General features: G+C 38.2%; 1 protein-coding gene across 1 annotated transcript in view; it reads right to left on the reverse strand.

Annotated features, from left to right (window-relative positions):
- Positions 1–23,264, reverse strand: part of CEP112 (centrosomal protein 112kDa) — a 170,064-nt gene that overhangs the window by 67,502 nt on the left and 79,298 nt on the right. The gene's annotated exons all lie outside the window — the stretch shown is intronic.

Below are 23,264 nucleotides of genomic sequence, written 5' to 3' on the forward strand. Positions count from 1 at the left end.
TAAAGAAAAAAAAAAAGAAGGTTGCTCACTCACTTTGGCCTATTTAAAATGCCAATAAATGTTCTGCATGTTATTTGGAAGGAAAACATGTGGTCTTAATTTTAAAAAGTAAATTGCATAAGAAAATATAAAGCTGGCAAAAAGTTTAAATTAAAATCTGTTGCTGATGTCTGAAGTTCTGCTACAGTTACATGCAAGAGAGATGAGAAATGGACCAAATGACTACAGTCTAATTAAAAAATAAAAAGATATAGTCCCTTTATTGTTCAGGAGCTCCTACTTCAACCCCATGAAGCATTTACTTGGATCAGTTTCTAAGGAAGAAGCTGGAGCATGACCGCATCTTTTATACTCACAGCGATGGAATACACGGACTTCACTGTCTCTCTCAATGTATTACACACCAAACCACATCCACCCCATCACCATACTTAGCTTCAAATAGTGTTGAGGGCATTTTAAACTCACAAAAACAAGGCAATACAGAGTTAAGATCAAATCCACTCTTCACTTATTCCCCGAGGCTCGGATCTAGAGCGATTTAGGTGTTGCTTCAGCTGTTTTTACAGTAAGTGACTAACATCTCCCAGCAGATGAAGTTGCAATAACCCTTCATTGCTCTTCATTGCTGAGCGTACTCAAAAGTGAAAAAGAGTATCACTTGCAAAGACTGCTGCATTTCTCAAATGGATCGTGACAACTCTTCAAACTGAGTTTCAAAAGTTTTCCGCATCGGACTAACTTGGCTTCAGTTGCAGATGACTGCATAGGTCTCAATTTGCTGTGTTTAATTTTGCTTGCATGTAACATTTTAAAAAACCCAACAAAAACCCCAAAAACCTCTGAGTAGTTCCATGGACTTAGCTCAAACATGAACTGTTAGGTTACATGATCACAATGATCCTTTCTAGGACTATAACCTAAAATATTAGCCTAGAAGAAACAGCCCTATTTGAACCACCAATATGCAGCTTCTGCCTCTGTGTGCGCCAATACTTTCTCAGCATTTTCTCACCTGGAAGAACATTAAAATTAGTGCATGCATTTGAACATCACGCTCTGTGAAACCATCAGCTGAACCCTTCTGAAAGGGAGATTTGTTTCTTTGTGTCTTGTTACGGCTGGCGTGATGTGACAGAGATGGATGAGGTATACACAGCATTTGTTATCGGGTAGTGGATTATTTTTGAAAGGAGATCAGTCCAGTCAAGGGAAAGGAAGTCTGTAGTAAAAACAAATCTCACTTTGATGATGAAGAAGAATTAAAAGGAAAATAAGGAACAAAGTAGAAACACCCAGTGATTCAGTGGTGACAATGACTGCCTTTTTACCCACGATCAGTGCAACGTCCCAGAAGAGGTGGGTGAAGTATCCCACCCCAGTCATGCAGCAACTGGTGACATATTTAGTGTAAAAAACCTTAGAAGGGACTATCTGTTGAAAGTGGGAATCTGAACTACTTTAGCTTTCTTATTAATAAACAAAGCTTTATGAAGTGCTGAGAAACAGATAAGACAAGTTTCTCTACCATTGCAAAAATAAGCAATGCATCTAACATAAAAGAATGCTAAAAAAGTAAACAAATACTATTTGTTTGCAGTTCTAAGCGTAGAAAAAATATAGCTGTAAAAATTTCAAAGATGTGTAATGTTGGTTTGTGTTTAAAACAAAATTGGTTTATATTAATGAGTCTTACTACTGCAGTTTCAGCAAGTCACAACAATCGGCCTTACACTTGTTCTCATTCTGGTTTTAGGGAACTATCCCCATGATTTTTACCCCCAAGAGATAAAAGTTCAGCAACCAAGTGCAGTACTGAGGGCCAGGCACAGTGATCTCTGATCTTTTTGTCCACAAAGCATCCTACTGAGTCGGACTCACTGGTCCCAGTATACCTCTGCTTTTCTCCAGTGGCCAGTTCAGCCAGCTGGCAGCTTATTTGTGGCTCCTTTGTAACATGACAACGATACAAAGGGTACACAGCAGTGCTGAAAAAAGCCATCCTTTTGTTGAAGCGACAATCTAAATCTGAAGAGATATCAAATCTAAACCAATACTTTAAAAGAATTTTGAACTAGCAAGAGTCATTAAAATCTAGTAACTCAAGTTTTCAATCTCATCTTCTAAATAAACCTTTGTAATTAACCCAACTATCTCCATTTTAACCAACTATATTGAAAATATTTTCTATACCATAGCAATTTCAATTAAAATATGTTAAGAATTTATTATCCAATTTTTCTTGTGACTGGTAGAATCAGCAATTTGTCAATATTATAAATCCTTAAAAAGATAGATTTGATTTGCAAAGAAAACTACTTCCGCAAGTGTCACGCACATTATCACATGGGTAATGATATGGCAGAGCGTAAATTAACAGGGATAAGTAATAAACAGCTATTTAGCTTTCACAGCGCAATTTATTACACTGTCGAGTTTAAATGCCTTTTGGGTAAGAACACATAGGCCCATAAATATGTTAATTAAGGGAGCAGATAAATGAAATGGCGTGAAATGAAGTGAAAATGACCAACAGGTTGGTCTCGCCTCCTAAGAGCGCCGATCGAATTTTCCAAAAAGCATGGGGCTGTGCAAGCTCTTCCAGAAGAAATCACGGAAGCGCTGGAGCTCTGCTAGCACTACCATAATTATCAGTAGTCTAGTACTTCCTGGAAACATTAAAATATCAGCAAAGCTAAAACTTCAATACCCAAAAGAGATGCACTTTATTACATGCTTATATAGTAGTTTGTGCATACTTAAGTGTCCTCGTTCTTGGGGGAGAAAATTCCGTCTGTACTGCTGGTGCTACTGCACAACTTGTTAACTACAGAACATCTTTATCCTATATAAGACTACACTGCAGTGATGGGGTGAAGTTATTAATACGTTCATTAATCAAATGTTCACAGTTTATAAATCAGGCTGTATTTAGTTAGGCATTCTAGCAGTTTAGGTATTCTCTTGTAGGAAAACTGTTACACAAACCAAAGATGTACTCTCTAGCCTGCTCTACATACAAAGAGTGGCAGTTCTCTAGGCCCAAACAGATGAATGTTTGGTGTCAAAAAAACTTACGTAAAAGCAGTGCAGATGGGAACTATAGTACTAATGGTAAAATGTTTGCTGTTCAGAAGTGTAAAATCTGAATCCCCATATTACAGGGCTTACGCAAAGGTATATCAACTCCACCTCAACACAACCCCAGCTTTTCTCACCTTTGCAAATGTACGTCTGACATCTCTTTCGAAAAAATCCACTAGGACTTGTAAAGTGAGGTGTTGAGCTGCTAACTCACACATTTATTCTATTAATTTTAACAGCCTTAAGCTGCTTTTGAACGTCAAACCTCCTCTGTAAGATTCTTTACTTGGACTGTTTCAGCACTGTGTGTGCTCTGAAAAACACCTCTAACATTCATGAATCTGACAGAAGTATATTCCTACCAACCTTGCTTATTTTGTACGTAACAGTTAAGGGCAGGGGCAGGTTTAACACCACCCTACCTGTACAGTGGTGCTGGAGGCTAAACATCACTCTCTTCTTCATATTCAAACCACGGTCAACTTCATTTTTTCCCCTGCACTTAACATAGTCCCCCCAAAAGTCCAGCGCCCTTTAAATTTTATTTCTTAGTAATGCATTTGCTGTATCTTGCCTACTCTTGTTCTACAGCTTAAGCATTTTCCTGAAACATGATGGAAGTGTTGACTCATGAAGAACAACAAAGAGAAGTTACCTTCTGCTGAGCTCCATTTTCAATAAAATTAATGAAAAAAGAGTCTATCCATGTCATTTCTATAGAGAAACATGCTTAGGCAACATTTCCATAGGTAATCTAAACCACAAAGTGTTCACTAACTTTGCCGTGTATTTCTGAAGGCTTAAAAGAAACGTGCAAGACACAGGTATCAAAATGCCAGTAGGAGAAGTTACACTGAGGATATCGGCACCATTCTTGTTTCTGTATCTATGACTACATGTGAGAAAGGGGTAGCAAATTCTCAAGGTCTGCTGTGACACGGTATTAAGCAAAACACAAATTTTGATTTTTTTTTTTCCAAAAGGAGTGCACTGAAATAGATCTGGACTTTTAAAGAGGCCAGTTAACTGCCTAAATCCCAGTTAATGTAAATGGCACTTAAGCTACAAACTACTGGGCTTTTTTTTTTTTTTTTAAAGGGGGGGGGCAGAGAGAAAGAAAAAATCAGGCATCCATTTGAACAGCTCCACTTAAAATTACTGGAGCTTATTTTGATTTCTTAATTTACATAAGTACATTTGATTCTAATTTAGTTAACGGCAGCTAGAAAGCAGAACTTCATACAGGTTGGTTATCGTCACTGCCTTCCCAGTAAAATTATTTTTAGTCAAATGGAAGAACCTCAAACCTACACGTGCAACTAAACAATACAGTGCACTGGTGAGTGAAAGGACTACTTACTAAGTTGAAATTGAGATAAATGTAAATAAGTTTTCCATTTAACAGTTTAAGACCTGGAATAGACTTGGCCCTCTTGCCTGGAAGACAGATCCGGAACAGTTTCTTATTACCTGATTTACTGTACTTGCTTTGAAATACATTAGTGAGTCAAAAATTAAAACATCCAGCCTTCATTCTCCTCTCTTTTTATCTGATGAAAGAAATGTTTACATTTGTATTTTTCTTTGCACAAACAAAATGATTTGAATAAGACTACTAAGAGATCTACCTGGAAAGGACTAGTTGGAGGACTCATTTCCTTCTGTCTTTCTACTAAGAAATTTAACGGAGACACTCAACTGGGCACCTAGTAATCTACATAACTGCATTAATGTAATTTAAGTATGATGGAGATGCAAAAAAAAAAAAAAACAAACAACCCAGCCATAGATAGGCTGCTTAATGCAGTGATCCCCTAAAATGACTTGTGAGAGCAGAATATAGAGAAAATAGAGTGGCTAAAAAAATAAAAATGTATATCTAATACCAGGTTTGCTGCATCACACAAACCATAACAACCTATCCCTAAACAATGATTGATGAAAATTACACCAAACATGTTTAGTCTTCCCTGTTTTCCTTTGTGAAAAAATACAAAGCTTTATTTTTTCTATTTCAGCATGTGAAAGGAAAATATTCCTTTCCGATGAATGTTAAAGATATATTCAGTTCTGAAATAACATTGGAGGAAAGCTTGTTCTGAAAGTGAAGAAAAGCTACTGATATTTAAGGAAGGATAGGACTTCCCTGCAATGGAAAACAGAAACAGAGGCTAAAGATCTCTGCAGTGGACTGGACCCCTCAATCTGATAAGAGTATTTCTGTGTCCAGCATCCCCTAAATCAAAGCTTTTAAAAAACATTTGCATTTAAATTTTCCACGTATTAAATTTAACAGCATTAGAATTTCCTGAACAACAGGTAATTCTGATTTAAATGCAGACATGATATATTACAGATTTAAGGATTACTACAGGCATTCATCTCTATGAGGCAGCAAAATGAAACGTATTATAAATCCTAATTTGTCCCCAGAAGAGGTACAGGCTGTATTGTCAATGAGAAATGTCTTTGCCCCATCAACTAACGAAAAGACTTCCCTGTAAGTAAAAAACCCAAAACAATCCCACCCCCCCAAAAAAAACCACCCAGGAAAGCATCGCACACTTCTCTTTTGGATGCATTTGTTTAAATTACTGCTCAAAACACATACATCTTTTGAGTATTCCAGAAATTTTACCCCATGCATCCCGTAAAGGTTTTATGGTGACTGTTACGGAAATGGCATCGGTTGCAAAACTTGACAGGACAAACATAAGATAAGATGCAGATACAAAGCCTAAGTAATAAGCTGTTCGTGCATAAGGTATCTCCCATCTTCAACTTCTGAAGTTAATACTTGTGGAAATGCAAACTTTGGACACTAACTCCCATTCAGCTCATCTGCCACGACTATCTCCTCAACAGGCAGTTGAGGGACCTGAGGAAGACTTGAAGTTCATGCTACTGTCCAAGCTCTGCCCTGACTGTTAATCAAGGTGGAAAAGATAAATTTTTCAAAACGCCAGCATAATTACAGGAAGCCAACTGAGGAACCTAACGCTGTTATTCTCTGGGCCGATGACTAAAGATGACTTAAATGCACCAGCCTGCGCGTAGTATTCTGCTCTACTACAGAACCTAATGCACCAGGAAACTCTCTCATTACTGATGTCATGCTGCTATATTGAAGATGACAGTCTTTAACAAAGCATGAAGTCCTCATTCTCGGTCTCGTGAATGGCAATATGCGTGGGCAGAAATCCTGAAACCCAGCAGCTTCAGAAATAAAAATTGTGTCACTTACAGGTTTAGACTTTAAAGCAATAATCAGTCTCTAACGTTCAAAAAAACCCTCATTTCCGCCCAGTAACAATGGTTGCAGTATTTCTGTTAATGAGTTGTGGTAAATTCTTATTTGTACATTAGCTGCTTACACAAATAAGATGCAGAATTACACACACGTGCAGCTTTTGACTTTCTCTTTTTTGAAATCAACTCCTAATTGGAAGAAGCATATTCTAGTTGACTAGTGTCAATCCTTATATCAAACAGATGCATTTGTCACCTCCTTCTAAGGATGAAAGTCCTACAGAAGGAACTCTTTACTGCAACCTAGGTGTTAGGTTGGAGTCAAAGGCATCAGCTGACAGTACCTATTGTGTATTTTGTACACACACATACAGCTGACACCATTTCTAGTCTCCCTCTCTGCACCTTCATCCTCAAGTGCTGGTTGCACTATTCCCATCATCTCGACAGTGGCTCCTCTGAGTTCAGAGACCTTTTGGAAGCATCATGCTCCACAGCTACCAGTTCAGAAAGACAAGATCAATCACAGGATGATCTGTACAAAATAAATGAAAACTGTCTGCATAATATTTCTTTTCTTGGAATCGAGAGTATTTTTGGCTCAGTATCTTCCTCTGGCACCTTTACATTGATCTCTATCCTTTTCATCCTACTCAGTTTGTCCTTGAATTCAGTTGATGCCAGTTCGTTTTCTGAATGACAAATAGGCCACTGCATCCTGGGGCAGGAATTTCTTCAGATTTATTTATGCAACTGTTTTGAATCTACTGTACTTGGAATAAATATTAATATATAGTTTAAATGTAAAATCTAAATACATTCTAAACATGCAAATTCTATGAAATACCAGTAAAATAAAATAACCCATTAAATATATCCATTTATACAGGTCCACGTTTATATTTACTACCCTCCCCCCCAAAAAAAAAAAACAACAAAAAAACAAACAAAAAAACCCAACCAACCCTCAAAATTGCATTAAGAGATCAGGAACAATGCATTACTCCTAAACTGAATACTCTGGCAGGGAACAACGGTTGTGGGAAGGGCTTGAAGGAGAAACTGTTGACTGAAGGCAGAGCACCAAATGGAGCAGTCTCATTTCTGTACAACAATGAAGCATAGTCTTCTAAGACAACATAATTTGCAGACTTTTGAATTCTACTGCTTTTACTTTTCTGGAAAGCATCGCTGTTTGGAAGGACACAATCTTATTATGTAAAAGTAAGAAATCATGACTACGTACCACATTTCTACTAACATGAAGCACAAAGATCAGGGAACTATTAGTAAGATTATTTCTTGAACACCATGAGGTGGTATTTTTGACAAATGGCATCTGACGCGTTTGTTGAGACAGAATTTCAGTTTTGTCCATATGCATGCCTAATTACCACATTAATGAAGGCTATTACTATAAAGGAATAGCAAGGCTGTCTCTGCTAAACCTCTTTGAAACTCATGCACAGAAAAACAAACATTGCCTTCCATATAAATGACTACATTAGAAGCCGCTACTGGTTAATGCCACGTATTTTCTCTCAGCCTCTGATGCAAAAGATGCCAAAGAAATGCTATCACAAGGGTTTGTTTGCACAGCTTTAGAAATGATAGTAATCTACCAAGTATCCGACACAATACTCAGGTAGAGCAGGTAAGAATTAATTGGTACCTTTCCTCCCCCAGAATTTCAGATGCTGAAACTGTTTTTTCCCTTTATTGAACCAGCTCGGCCTAGACTAGCTTGTCCCGCAGTGACATGTATATTGAATACAAATCAGACAGCATAGCTTTAAATCTGTGTTGCAGCTCTCATTTCCAATTCGAGAACTGTACTATAATCATAAGCTTCTGGTGGATGAAAGGAAATCAGCTCTCTGAATATTAGCTAATGCCACATTTGCAAGTCCTGAAGAGATCTTTGCTGTTTAAAAAAAAAATAGATCATTTCTCATGAACCTATATATATGAATCGCTTTGTACTGCTCGACTGATAGAAGCGATGCCTGTGCTGGGATTAAACCCTTTTCATCATAAAACCTCATCTGGTTCGGAGTCCAAGTCCATCAAACCTTTTCCCTTTAAAGTCCCGCCTTTGATTCTACATCAATTTATTCAAACCGCAGCTGGGTGGCTGAAAACGAAAGGACAGCATCATTTAAACCAACCATGTTCCTAACTTGAAAGAAGGGCTATAATTAAAAAAATGGGCATAAAAGAATGGAAATGGGATAATATTTTTTAATGGTAGTTCAAAGGCCGACAGATGTCAGAGCCTTTGAAGATGTCAGTACACTGAGCAAGAAGTTGCCATTAAATAGTTTGCCTGAGAGGTGAAGCAGCTTTTTAATGACTGAAAAAGCCCTTGCAGACACATCCTTGTGTTTTTAATTTGTCAGAGTTTCTGCAGTATTTTCTGATTAATGACACATGATTATAACTGCATAGCATACATATTTTTATACTTTGTTAAATGAATACTTTATTCCACATTCCTTCAGTGCCAGATAAGAACAGGAAAGCTTTACTACAGAGTCCAAAACTATTCAGGTTGCTCAAATATTTATGGTAATTTGAGGGGATTGGCCAGATACAGAGTTACTATGTGTTGCTACCTTTTGTTCTTTAATGGTGCTATTACTACTGCCATCACAACATGCATGCATTAAGCGAGCATGTGACCCAGTAATGTATTGTACCCTTCTTGTGCACTAAACAATCAGAGCTTTCATAATTCACTGATGAACAAAGTCATCAAATCAAAATAACATTTAGAAAAATTCCTCAGTTGATCCTGAACAATACAAACAATGGCTGCCAATGTATTGTAAGTGGAAAATAACTTTTCTCAGAAAAAAACATATTGCTAGGAAACATCACGTTCAGAAGAAAAACGCCAATATTTATAAATACAGATAAAGTCCCCATCTTGGGCTGAGAAGATGCTCCTGCAATATCCTTCATCTCTCTCTTAACATATGCAATTTTTTTCTATTTTCACCAGGAATGGAAAATGTAGTAGCCCAAAACCCAGGGACAATTTCTTTTGCTCCCAGGAGTAAGCTCTCGGATCACTACAACAGTCTTTTGTGGAAGCGTGCCTGCCAAGCCGAGCAGGCAGAGCACAGGGAAGCACCCCAGCCCTGGGGAGGGACAGGAAAAGCCAGTACTGCAGGCCTTGCACTGTATCACACCTTAGAGAAGTCATTCATACGAAAACACAGTCATTACAAGGGAATTTGATTAATGTACCGTTCTTTCTGCTCTTCCAACCTAGATTCAGCTTGTTAATTGGATCATAAATAGAAATATGATGGACTCAGCTAAAACAATGTACAGAGAGATTGGAGGGACCTTAGCAGAGCTTTGTGAAATCAGTTGCTGGTCTCCCCAGAACGTTTAGATGATTTCATAGGTATGAATATTTGGCTTGTTGCAATCCATATCCGTCAGGAACCTCTTTGTAATAACCATGCTGCCTACCACCACCGTCATGAACCTCCTCGAGGGGAGGAAGATAACTGTTGGATACTCACTGCTACTCTGAAATCGCATGCATCTACAACTGGAGATGAAGAAAGCTGTTAGCAACAAGTGTTCTGCTATGTGTTCAAAACACTGTAGTTACCCAACTGCAAAAGCAAGTGCTGGAAATTTTGAAAAGGAAAAGTCTATGTCTGCAGAGAGAAGAAATGTAATTCTGAAATTTAATTCTCCCAAAGGTATTTATTGAATGAAAACAGAGTCCTGCTAGGAAAAAACACAACTATCTTAGGACTGCACTATAAAGAACATGTAGAAGTGGACTACTTTCAGTACAAACAATTGTAAATCCAATTTCCAACTAACCTGCAGCCTTCTTTCTTGTGTTATTCTAAAGTTACTTTTAAAGACAGTTTTATTTTTAAAGCAAAACAAAACCTGGTCTGCCGTGTTATCACTAGAATACTTGACTCTATCATGAATCTCATCAAGATTTGAAACCGCAATCTACGAACGTTACATTACACACTTTCACCACTTTTCCTAGAAAACAAACTACACGAGCGAGCAGCCAGGAATCTGCTCAGCAGGATGGGGTGGAAGCGGCCACAGGGAACACCCGCTACAGCCAGGGTGTCGAACAGAGAAGCGAGATGAAGATCTCGCTCCCTCTTCCACCCGCAGCTCAGGAGCTTGGCAGATCCTGGTTACGTGGGGCTCTCAGCAGGAGCATTACGAGACAGGGCCACGCTCTGGATGTAACAAAGCAAGGGAAGTGAGCTCTACTCATCTATTTCTCTCCAAAGGCCGTTGATGTTGCCATTCTACAGGGATGTGGTACTTTCTGTTCATATTCAGTTATTATTTTAGCGTTATGGTAAAAATAGGAAAAGAAAACGGCAAATTTTAAGCAGTTATAATTTAGCTGGAATAAAACTTCAGAGAATGAAGAAGAGGCACTTCTCTAAGCTGTGGGAATTTCTACTGAATTTCAAGTTAATTTTACAAACTAAAGGAACATTATCCGCAAAAGATTTATCAGACTTATGAATAAACATTACAAGATTCTTTGAAAATGGGAAATACCAGACACCCTGAAAATGTTTTGCTACAGAAACCCATATAAGCATGCAAAGCTGAGCCATTCAGATTCTATCCATTAGAGGGCAATAATACATACACACACATACTCATACATATATACATACAAACACACACACACACACTGTCTCACACACCCTCAACTGACCTCGGCAGGAAAACTAGTATTTTCTCTCTAATATTACCAGTGGTATATTGACAACTTGGGTCCTGTTCCATTCCCTCCCCCTCCACTCCCCAACAACAGTATCCAACAGATCAAAAATTACAATAACAAATTATTCTTTAAATTTGCTTTCCTACAAGGAAATCAATACAATACATAGTTTTAGAAGGCTTACAGTTAGTTGTTATTAAATGTAGCTTGAATAGATTGAACAACTAGCATTTATATAAACACGTAAATCTTTATAAGGGTTCCCAGACTTTGAACAGACGAAAACGTTCTTCATGTGTTCATCTCCCACCTACAGTCAAACACTTTTCCTTTTCTATCCAGTCACATAAGAGATCTTTGATAACAGCAGCAACGGCAGACATGGCAAGTATCCAATATACTTTAGATGTCTCTTAATGCCACAGACAAATCATGGAAAGGCATTTTTACTATGTCATTAGCAGAGCCGCTTGAGGGAAGCGGCTCACGTTCTGTGTCTTCTGCTTTCTTGCTCAAACCATGTCAACCCACTGATAAACTTCATTATTTATCATGGGTCCTCAACCTTCTGCTTGCTGCACCCACTTCTAATATCCTATAAGCACATTTATGTTATGAGCTTACTGCAACAGGAATTGTCTGTTATATATTTTCACTAACACAACGTAGACTCAGATACCCGAGAGGATTCCAGCAATACAAATAATTACCATCAGCCCCCAAAACTACTGCTTGTCAACACCTGATTAGTTACGGGATTGTTGGAGTTTACAGTAATACACAGGCAGCTGTATTAGTCACATAATGCACATAATGACCAGTAATTCCTATAAGCATCCAGACTACATTGATTTGTGTTTGGTTTGTTTGTTTTTTTAAAATACATCACTTTGCAATATCAATCTGTATTTCATTAGAAACAGTAATTCAGGTAATGATTTCAACTAACAGCTAGTTCTTTCTGTGGCCTGTTGAATAAATATTAATTTAGTATTATGCTAGAGGTTTAATTGAAGATCTGAATTCAACTTCATAAGGTCCAAGATGAAGATAAACACTGGTCACGTGTGCTATGCCAGACGGCACGCATGCACCCCCTGAAAGTGGCAAGCACCCTGAACTCAGAAATTCCTAATGATACCAAATACAGCAGAACATGCAGCTATTTTCAAATATTCCAGCGTACTCTGTGTTTGCAGTGGCTGCCTTTCCAAAATCACTTTCCTCACTATTTCTCTTTTCTAAATTCATTTTACAGATGCCAATACAGCAGAAAGCACAGACTACAAAAGAATTCAAGCTGTCAGAGACAACTTTAGAAGAATTGTATCACCCATGTGAAAGACGGAGTTCACTCTTCGTGGGATTTTCAGATCTGTTTCAAGTAAAAACAGTGTCAGCTTTTTTGTCCTTTTTTTTTTTTTTAAAAAAAAAACTACATCAGTGTTGTTTTTAAGAACTCTGAAGAACAACTTTAAAATCCAAAAATGGAATATTCGCAATCAGGCCAATATTTTAGGGGCCAAAAGTAAAGTTTTCTTATTTGCAATATTTCAGGAGGACTTTCATACATATGAGTACAAATTACCATGAGATATGTAATTGCAGTTTGAAATATATTGTTTTCTCCATTAAACAAAAATCTACAGCATCCTTGACATCGATTTCTGTCATTTTGTCATGATAAACACTCAGGTATTAAGTACCTTCCACATCATGCACCCAGGCATGATTCCAATTAGTGCAGAATAGAAGACAAAATGTCAGCCTAATAAGCTTCAATTTGCGAAGTCTTTGAACATTTGATGATATCATCACTTTGCCAATCATTTCTTGTACTTTGGCTTCTTTTTTTCCACATCACCTTCCCTGTCAAAAGAAAGTCTTTCAAATCTACAGAAGTGGAAGACATGAACAACGTCAGTCATTGGTCTGACTGAGCTAAAAGATCCAAAAATGACTCCCCAATACATCAACGGAGAACTATGATGTGCACAATATTTCCTCAAAGCTAATTTGCTGCCAACATGTAGAGTAATTGGGGGAAAAAAGTCTACTTTAAAGTCATACTGTGAAAAATATTTTTTTCGCATGAAATCAACACTAAAGACCTTAAATCACTGTCAGTCTGTGCCACTCTTTCAAAATGAAGAAACAGTACGTTAAAGACGACAATCATTTCTTCAAAGGTGACTTGACCAAAGAACAGCTCTGCTGTCTGACTTCATATTGAAAATACTATATTTTAAAATAATGAATTTTCTTTCTAATTTGTTTCTAAAAAAAAAAAAAAAAAGAAAAAAAAGGTAAGTTTCCAAGAAGAAAAAAGACAACTTGAAAAAAGGGCATAAACAGTTTTGTAAGCTTGAACATACATGCCTAACATGTCCAAACCCTACAGCTGCGGACACACAAAGCTTTCTCTATCTGGAATTTCCCCGAATGCAGAACCTAAAATCCCTGCTCTTATCTGGGTTTGAGGGAAAACAGAAACACAAAATGGCAGCAGAAAAGACAAGGAGATAATGAATCAGGATGGGAAATGTGGAGCAATACAAAAGACTACGTGGGCCCTCCAAGGCTCTGCCAGGGCAGCTGGTCCTGCCTGAGGACCAAACGCAGAGTCCCAGTTCAGAAAAGGAGGCAGGCAACGGTCTCTTCTGAGCTGACTCCCCGGAGGAGATGGGTCACAGCGGGTCTGACCAGAGCACACGACCAGTGATAGACAGGCTCCACCACCCGGGTCCAACATGATTCCTTGCATTGCTCCGAGTTGCCCCATTTCTTTGGTTTGCACATCCCATGGAGCCTGGTCAGGAGACCTGCGCTGGCACATATTTGTTACTCACTGCTCAGAACTGGCAGGACACGAAACCGAGCCTACGCTGCACATGGTATGGTGTGGCGTGCCAAGAGTTCATGTTTTGGTAGGAAAAAAGATCCAGCAGCTTGGAAGGGGTGGATCAGAAACTCCCTCCTGGAGCCGAAACGAGGGGAGGGAGTTGGGAGCACACACTGAGCTCGGCACTGGCATGAGGAATGGTGCTGAAAGAGTGCAGAGCACTTGGCTACCCCTCCAGCTGATGGGTTAGCAAATTCATAACAACTGAGGCAGAAATGGAGACTTCGAAGAGTTGCTACAGACACCGGGGTTGGGCCAGTGGGCAAACAGCTGCAGAGATGTTTAACAGTAAAGTACTCAGCCTGGTGCCTGTGCCAGTAACATCAACTTCAGATCTGCAGATAACCCATCACGGGGTCTGGGGTTTTTTCCCCCCCCTCATAGCTCCTGTCTATGAAATAGAAGAAAACCAGGAGAAGTCTTCCATTTTTCTTCCCCGAGTAAAGCAATATACGGAGGAATAAGCAGAGCAGTGGTAGGGTGCCCAGGACAGTGCAGTACGCCATAAGCATCTCAGCTGCAATTTGTTACTGGTTTTCCACTTGAAGGTTTTTCTAGGATACTTTAATGTGGGAGCGTCTCGAGCTTTATGGATGGGCTCATATTTCTCAACTGACATATCTTCAGCCAAAGTATGTCAGCTACAGGAGAGGGCAAGGCTTTTCACTGCCTTTGTGATTTCTTCTTCCCCCATCACAAACCACATAAAAGAAAAATACAAATAATCAGCTCTCCAAAATTGCTATTTATTACCTCATCATGAAACCGTCTACTGGACCCTGCAGTGGTATTGAGTAATATCATTACTTAAACCATAAAAAGGTTGTATTTATTACTCAAAATTGGGAAAATTAGCATCCATATGGATCCTATTGTTTTAAGACCAGTAATACTGCCAAAACAAGTGGTGTTAACATTCCAAACTACAGATTGTCATAATTTCTCTTCTAGTGTTTCATTCTTTCATTTGGTATTTATAATACCTTTGAATTGAGTAACTGAATGGATCATAAAATCTCTCCTATCAGATAAATCATTTAACAGCTAGACTACTGTTCAAAACTTGATTTATGGTGGCAATGAGTGAATGGAATTAACATCTGCTGACCTAAGGAAGAGAGACTAAATTGATTTTGGATTATCTTTCTTTAGAAGCAGGGACAAGAGAAAAAGTATGGTCTAAAAAAATTAACTACTTAATTTGCAATACATAGCACTGTAGTAGGTAGTCATGGACAGGACACCTTAACCTCCATCCCTGGAAAAATTATGGAGTAAAACTCCATGAAATTAATTTCCAGGCACACAAGGAATAAAAAGGTCACTGGGAACAGCCAACCTGGATATACACCAAGGGCAAAATCATACTTGACCAAACTGATTGTCTTCTACAATGAAATGACTGACTGTGGAAAGGGGAGAACCGTCAGTGTCTTTTATCTTGACTTTAGCAAGGCTTTTGATACAGACTTTTATAGCGTCTGTATAGTCAAACTGAAGAGACATAGACTGGATGGGTGGACTACAATGTGAGTGGAGAACTCACTGCACCACTGGGTTTGAAGACTAGGAGTCCACAGGCAACCAGCTATAAGTGGCATTTCTCAGAGGTCAAATGGGGCTGATACAGCTTAACATCTCCATCAATGACCTGGATGATAGGACACAATGAACCCTGTGCAATACTGTGGGATGGCATCTCTTGTGGGGAAGCGGTCAGTAAGTTGGAGAGCAAGGTTGCCATTCACAGGGACCTCAAACTCTGCAAGCTGTAGGAATGGGCCACTAGGACCTTCAGGAAATTCAGCAAACTAGGTTCGTTCAGCCTGGAGAACAGAAGACCAAAGAGGAATCTAATTGCCATCTTCAACTGAGTGTAAAGAGGAACTGTAGAGAAGACAGAGGCAGACTCTTGAAGGTGAAAGGACAAGAAGCTACAGATCCAAATTGTAACAACAGACATTCCAACTGGATATAAAGGAAAAGAAATTTCACAATAGATTAGTAAAGCACTGGAGCAGGTTGCTCAGGGAGGTTCGTCACTGCAGATTTTCAAACCTCAGTTGGACTTGGCCTTAAGCAGCATGATGTAATTTTGAAGTTAGACCTGCTTTGAGCAGGAGGTTGGACGTGATGACCTCCAGAGGTCCTTCCAAACCAAAATTATCCTATGATGCTGTGAAAGACTTCAGTATGACTCCTGATCTCCCGTTAGAGCATGTCCCTTCAGCCATTCAGTGGAATGTTTGAAGCAGATATCGCTGCGGTTTTCCAAATTGCTGTACTTGTTCTATGGATTAGGAGAAACCAAGGTCCTTCTATTCAACAACTCTCTCACGCAAATTATAAGATAACTCTAAAAAGCAATTTTCAAAAGAACTAAAACACATTAACAAAGAATGTTGTGAGTAAGCACCCCCTTCTCTGTACAGCAGACATTTACCAAACAACAAGTTTAGTAGTAATATTTGGAACAACCTAGTATCACAGAAACTACATTCAAAAGAGAACATTTTGACTCTTACACTTGGAAGTAATATCAATAAGCAACTTCAGAGTCTGGCTTTGCCATACACTGAACTTCAAAGAGAAAGTGCGTGCTCCTTTTATTTCAAAATCAAGAGCTCATATTGTAAGTTGACCATTTCTGCAGAAAAGTAACACAGTATTTTTGCCTCTCTGCTTAGAAATTATGTTACACCATCTCAAATGCTACAGTTACTATCACCTGTTTTGTGTTTACTAATGTACTTGATCATTTATTACTTCAGTATTTCTTTATATAAGTTTAATTCTAAAAATAATTTCACACTATGTATAGCTTATTGTCTATTAGTGTTAATCATTCATTGTAACCATCACATGCAAACCCTATCCGCAAAGCCACACCTAGTGTATGTGTTAAAAACTGGCATAAAGATGCTTTACCCTGCAGATGAGCAAGACTGATCTCATTTTTTCTCAGAGAAATTATTCTATATTTATTAACGTCTGTGCAGGAAATAATAACTTTTTTTCTAAACAAGGAGTACTGGTATAAAATAAAATTACTGCCATGTGATATACACAAGTGTATTGTGTATATACTGCCATGCCCCTACACAAGTGAAATTACATACTCCACCTTTTTAGCTGCCAATATTTAAAATTAAAACAAAAAATTAATATAAAATGTTGATTACAGTGTAATAACAACTACCATATATATCAAATTTCATATTATATGAACAGAAAGTCCATTTTTCTGAAAAGAACTCCATCTCAGAATCAGAGTTCATATTACGTGATGAGCTTGTTTCTATGGCAACTGCTTTCTCTTTTACATACACTGTAGACAGCACAAAATGTCAGTTCTCTAAGCTAACTTAACATTTTTAATCAGTAAATGATAATTTATGCACCATTATATATGGCTTCCAAAAATGTCTTCAGTAAATATTTCAAATGCTGAACTGCCTGAAGTATAAAAGGACCGAGGAGCAAGTAAAGTCACACCTCCTGCACCAAATTCCTCACTAATTTCAGTCATATCGTAAAAAGTGAGAGCCAAGGAAAAATGTGGAAGAGATCATAGACAATCACCCACTACAGCACGAGAACACTTTGATGGTTCCATTAAGCGAGGAAGTGGCAGATGTTTATAGCTTGTTCAACAGCCTTTTGAAAGGCATCTCAAACAGAAGCAGCAGCTTAGAAGTGGGGACCAGAAGCAGAGTGCTTGATGCAAAACAACAACATGGCAAGGTGGCTTCATCTGAGCAGGGAAGGGGAAGGTGCACAGGAGGCCCAGACCCTCGCCTTGATGGGGGTGCTTGATGGAGGGAACCCTGAGCCTGAACTGCGTGCTTCAGTTTTAGAGCAAAGGCTCATTTTTTCCTCTAATCTCAAAGATTATGCCTATGCTGCAGCCCAAATTCTTCCCACAGCTCCTCTGCATTTTCTCAAGTACAGCTGAAACTCCTCTGCATCTACTCAGGTACGGTTGAAACTAGCTGCGTTGACTGCCAGAGCCCAATATGGGACAGTATTTGAGTATTTACCCCGGAAACTGGTGCATTTGGCCATTTCACTGAACTCTCAGCTTCGCAGCAATACTATTAGTTAAAGCCCAGTTTGAATGTCTCTGTAGGACCCATTATCAGATCCTTGATTTTAGTAGATATTCCCCATCAATGGGATCCATCCCAACCCTGAGTCAGCAGACTATGAATAACAACCAAGGAAAACCACACAAGTGCTGCAACAAATATTTGCTACTTTAAATATTTTACATCAACAGTCATGTTCATTATCCTGGGTTGATTGGTGGTAAATTAAACATGCTGCAATATAGCCAAAAGCTTTTGTTTAGGAAAGGCGAAAAGGGAACGACTGTCTGTCTACAGAAGTCTGACTGTCAGCCCAATAGCTACTCTCCAAGTAAAATATAACAAACAAATACTTAGACTGCAACTCCATCATTTAGATTGTCTGCAGAGAAAGCCTGCATAGCAAACAATGCATTTCTTCTCATGCCAGAGACATCTTCTACTGAGAAAAGAAAAAGAAGTAAAAGAAAACATGAGTCATAGAATTTATTTACTCAAAATTGTATACAGAAGCGACTTCAGTGGCACCATCAACATCTGAATGTTTCACAGGCTACATCTATCTGTACCCCCCAGACACGATCAAGCAAACTGCTTCCACGGATACTAGAAGAATATCTCTGTGGAAACTGGTGTTTGGAGATACTAGAAAAATTACATGAAGTGGAAGAGTTGATCAGTGGTTTATCTGTACAGTAACAATAGGGTCTTTCAGATCAAAGTTTAAGAAAGTCTCCTATTGTGAAACAAATGCTCCCAAATTCCTTCTGTACTAGTATAGCACTGAAAAGTTAGTGCTACAGCAATATTTACACGCAGACAGAAATTGTGCATGTGTTGGGGTATTTAGTTATCATTAAACAAGTACATAATTTTTTTTTTTCTGTATTTTCTCTTGTCAATAGTTGATAAAGCTCTTCATCAGACAAACGTATCAGCACAGTACCACTTCAGACTCACCACATATATGGAGGCAAGATAAATCTCTTCTGTTCCTCCCACTTTGTTGATACAGTAATTATCTATACAGAACCATAAACATATACCAAGGATTTGCTGGATCGAAAATAGCGATCATTGCTGGAATGAAAATAATGACCATTACTGTTTTTTTTCAACAGGCTCAAACAGCTCGGAATTCATTCAGACAAAACCAGGTGCAAAGCAACAGCTGCAGAAAGATCACTGTTTACAAGTGAAAGAAGCAAATTTTCAAAGAGGAGAAGCCAGAAGAGAAGTGAAAGGATGCCCTATACATTGGGCCCCAGGGAAGGAGCCGCCAATTTCTGAGAAGGTAAAGCAAACTGGGATGGTAAAGGCCAAGGGGATTATGGGAAGTGAAAAAGCAAGAGAGGATAAAGGAAACGGATACTTTGGCCATGGGAAAATACCTTATTAACTCTTCTCGCCACCTCCAGCCTGCTCTTTTTTTATAACAACTTCCATTCTTAACGTGTGTGTTCGAATGACTTCAGAACAGCTCGAGGCTTTCCTTTCCCAACGAGTAATGGTTTATTGAAAGCCCTAAGACACCCCCAAACACCAGTGATCTTCTCTTAAAGCAGCCTCATTTTCGAGAGCATAAACAGTGTACGTTAAAATTAAATACCGTGACATCAGTGACAAATATCGGCAAAACGTGCCTCAGCGTTCAAGCTGCTCTTGACCCAATTACGAATGGATGAAAACACTGGACTTGCCAATTAGCTCATAACAGAACCTGGAAAGAGAATTCAGTTTCCTCATGGAAACTCCCCCCCCACCCTTGCTTTAGTGTAAAGCACTATATTTGAAGTTACGGGGGTACATTGTTTCTTCTTCTTGCTCGAAGGTCAACAGTCAAAGAACAAGCACGAAAATGATCCAACTTTGCATGGCAGCGGGAACATGAAAATCTTTGAGCTGGTTGAGGGCACGTGTCAGATGCTGGGGAGAGAGTGACATTCGCAGGATAAAGGGAAAATATAAGGGTACAACTAGCACCACAGCCACCACAGCCCATCGGGCATTAAAATTTCCTAACCTTGCGATCTTATTTCACAGAAGCAAACCAGATGTATTATTCTCTGTCATCAGAAGTCTTGCTTCAGAAAATCGCCGATTCAGTAGCAAGACTGTTTTTATTAAAACAAGAGGAAGATCGCTATCATCCCAGGAGTCTCCCTGTTTCGTGAACTAAGGTATGCACTAAAATTATTTAGGGAGGTGGGGAACAAATGACCAATGAAACTACGGTTTGGAAAAATGCTCGTAAAAAAAATAATCCAGATAATATAAAAAAACTAAATTAAATAGAAGTAGTGATTCAAAAGTACCTTTTTTTCCTTAAAAAAAAAAATTCCTGTATTATTAGCTACTATCTAAAGAATACCAATATTATGGCAGTTCATAGAAAACGTATAGGATTTAAAAGACTACAAGAACACAGCATGGTATAAAAGCCTTTGTACTGCTTTGACTTTTATTGACCTACATGTCAATTTACTCCTCCCCAAGCATTACAACCCTAGGCAAAAAAAATCAAAGCAAGCCTCCTAGAAATGGATAAATCCAAGAGCTAAAGTGGAATGCAATTGTTATCCAGAAATTCATCAGCAATACAAAAGGTGATCCACTTAAATCAAATTCCTTTCCTGAAAATATATTAAACATATATCAAAGAAGCAGTAACATTATTTTATATTTAGTTACAATCTGGCAGTGCACTGAAATCTTAATTTTTATACTTTAGTTCTGAGTAAAGCATTAATAAGTGTATTCATATTTGAATAAAATCTAACCGTGTTGTATACTACCTTTTATAGTAGCTGAAGACCTATGTGAAAGTAGAGACCTTGGATATACAATAAAAAAATAAATTAATGTTTTCAGTAACACTATAATAAATTGTTCCGCAGTACTCAATCATTGCTGTCTTTAGTAATGTAGTAAGAAATACATATTTTAAACATTTGCTACTCTTTCATATGGAAAAGGATTTAAGAAAGAAGAACAGTGAATACCTTTAATAACGGTGCTTTCACATCAGTCACCGAACATTGAACAGATAGGTCCTTCAAACCAAGCAACTCATAAGTGATTAACACTAATTATTTATTTTTTTTGAAATACCCAGAAAATCTACTTTTCATTTAGCAAAGCAAAATGGCCTCTTCTCCTGCCTCATAGCACCTTCACTGTAATATAAAGCAGTCCTAAAGATTACTGCTGTCAAACATGGTACAATTTTAACAGGTTTTTAAAAAGCTATGTCTACATAAACTCATTAAATCACTGTGACTATCTTTGTTAAGAGACCGCCAAATATTTCATAGAGGACATTGGCCATTAGTCACGTTAGATGTCCAAAACACGTATTTCAGTAAACACATGCAAAGATTAAAAAAATTTATTAAAAATGTGCCATAATTCCATAAGAAACACCAGTATTGTCTGCTGAGCTCACTGCAAAGACAAAAATGAATTCTAATACAAAGACCAGAGGAAGGAATGAAGAACAATTTAGTTTCCAAAATGGAAAAAATATGCGTCCTTGAAAGCAGACAGATTCTTACTAGAATTTAAATAAACAACAGCTCTTCCAGTCAAAGGCAACCACATTTTCTTGCCTGATTTACATGTCATTCTCATGGCAGCAATGTTCAAATGACTGTACAGGGATATTCAAACTACAAACAAAAGCCCTGTAAAAAGGCCAAAGTTTTTGCTATTCAGACTGTTCAGATTTTCCTAATAGCTGCGATAATTTCCAGGTTTTTTTACATAGCGCCTGTAGTAGCATTATATATCCCATTGCAAACAGAAAGCACAACCAAACTTTGAGCTCCAATCTTTGCCAGAAATGACCCACAATAGAACTAAATAGAGATACACTTACGAGACACCTCCCAGATTGTCTGAATTTGCTTAAATAGTCCCTTTACCTTTGTATTCAGTGTTATACCGAGCAACACAATATTTGTAATGAACGCTGGCGTGTAGAGAGAATAATTCTATACATAATTCTAAAGCTGTTTTTTAACCTGAGTGCTATAGCTCTGCCTTTGTACGCAAACACAACATCAGGAATGCAGGTGAGAGGACAATACAACTTTGAAAAGGTACTCGCAAATAGCTGTAGTTAAGATGCATCTATCTTGGGCCAAAGAAAAAAATGCAAAGATAAAAACCAAGTCTTTGTTCACTCTTACAAGGAAGTGGAGAATAAAGGGCAAGGTTTAATTTTTCAGAAGCCATCTGAAGGTCCTCTTCCCAAGCGTTCTCACAAAAGTGTCTCTCATTTTCTTTGGAAAACCATAATGGTGGAAATGGAGAAATAAGTCCTGGCTCTGCAGTATGTCCCTCATCCTCCCCCAGCAAGCCGTTTGTTTTCCAATAGACTTACTTAAGCCAGATCTCGATAGAGTTTAAGTCGTCCAAAGGTTAAAAAAAATTAATTTAAAAATTAAATATTCAGTTTCACTTAGCTACATTATAGTTGCCAGTAAAAGACACAGCCTACTAGTCTACAGGAAAGTAAAGTGAAAATGCCTCAATGTCAGAGTCTTACATCTCATAAGGAAGGTGGTGGTGCGCGGAAAACATATGTCATTAAAGATGCCTTACCAAAATGTCCAGTTTTGGTATAAAATAATCCATGCGTGATAAGTAATTCTAATGCTGATTAGTAAAGATTATTTTCTGAATACTCTTTAAACTACAGAATCACCTTAGATTTTTAAATCTTGCTATTGCAGGCCTTTTTAATATAGGCTCTTAGGAAAATACACCATGCCATCCTTGCAAAATATATTGAAAAAATGCAGTAAGATGTTTTTTGAACTGAAAACTCATAAAGATCATTTTCCATGCTGACAGTGCGCATTTCATCCAGAAGTTTGAAGAGTCAAATGCTACCCCAGCTGGGGGTTATTCTGCCAAATGGCTTCCAACAGTGACCACAGAGATGGAGGATGGGAGGGGTGCGTGTGTGTGTAGGAAAATAAACGTGATGGTAAGCAACCCCAAACCCACAATCATCTTATCAAATATCCGACATACATAGCCAAACACACAATGCAAATCTAGAATACAAAACTGAAACAAAAAGACATGAACAAAATGAAATAAAGCCATTTGTGAGTTACCTGCAGAGATTTAAAACACAAAAAGCATACGACTGAAGCAGATATAATTCATATGGATTTTTCCAGGAAGGAGA

This window comes from Pygoscelis adeliae, unplaced genomic scaffold, assembly GCF_000699105.1.
Source record: "Pygoscelis adeliae isolate BGI_AS28 unplaced genomic scaffold, ASM69910v1 Scaffold75, whole genome shotgun sequence".
In the NCBI taxonomy this organism is placed as follows: Eukaryota; Metazoa; Chordata; class Aves; order Sphenisciformes; family Spheniscidae; genus Pygoscelis; species Pygoscelis adeliae.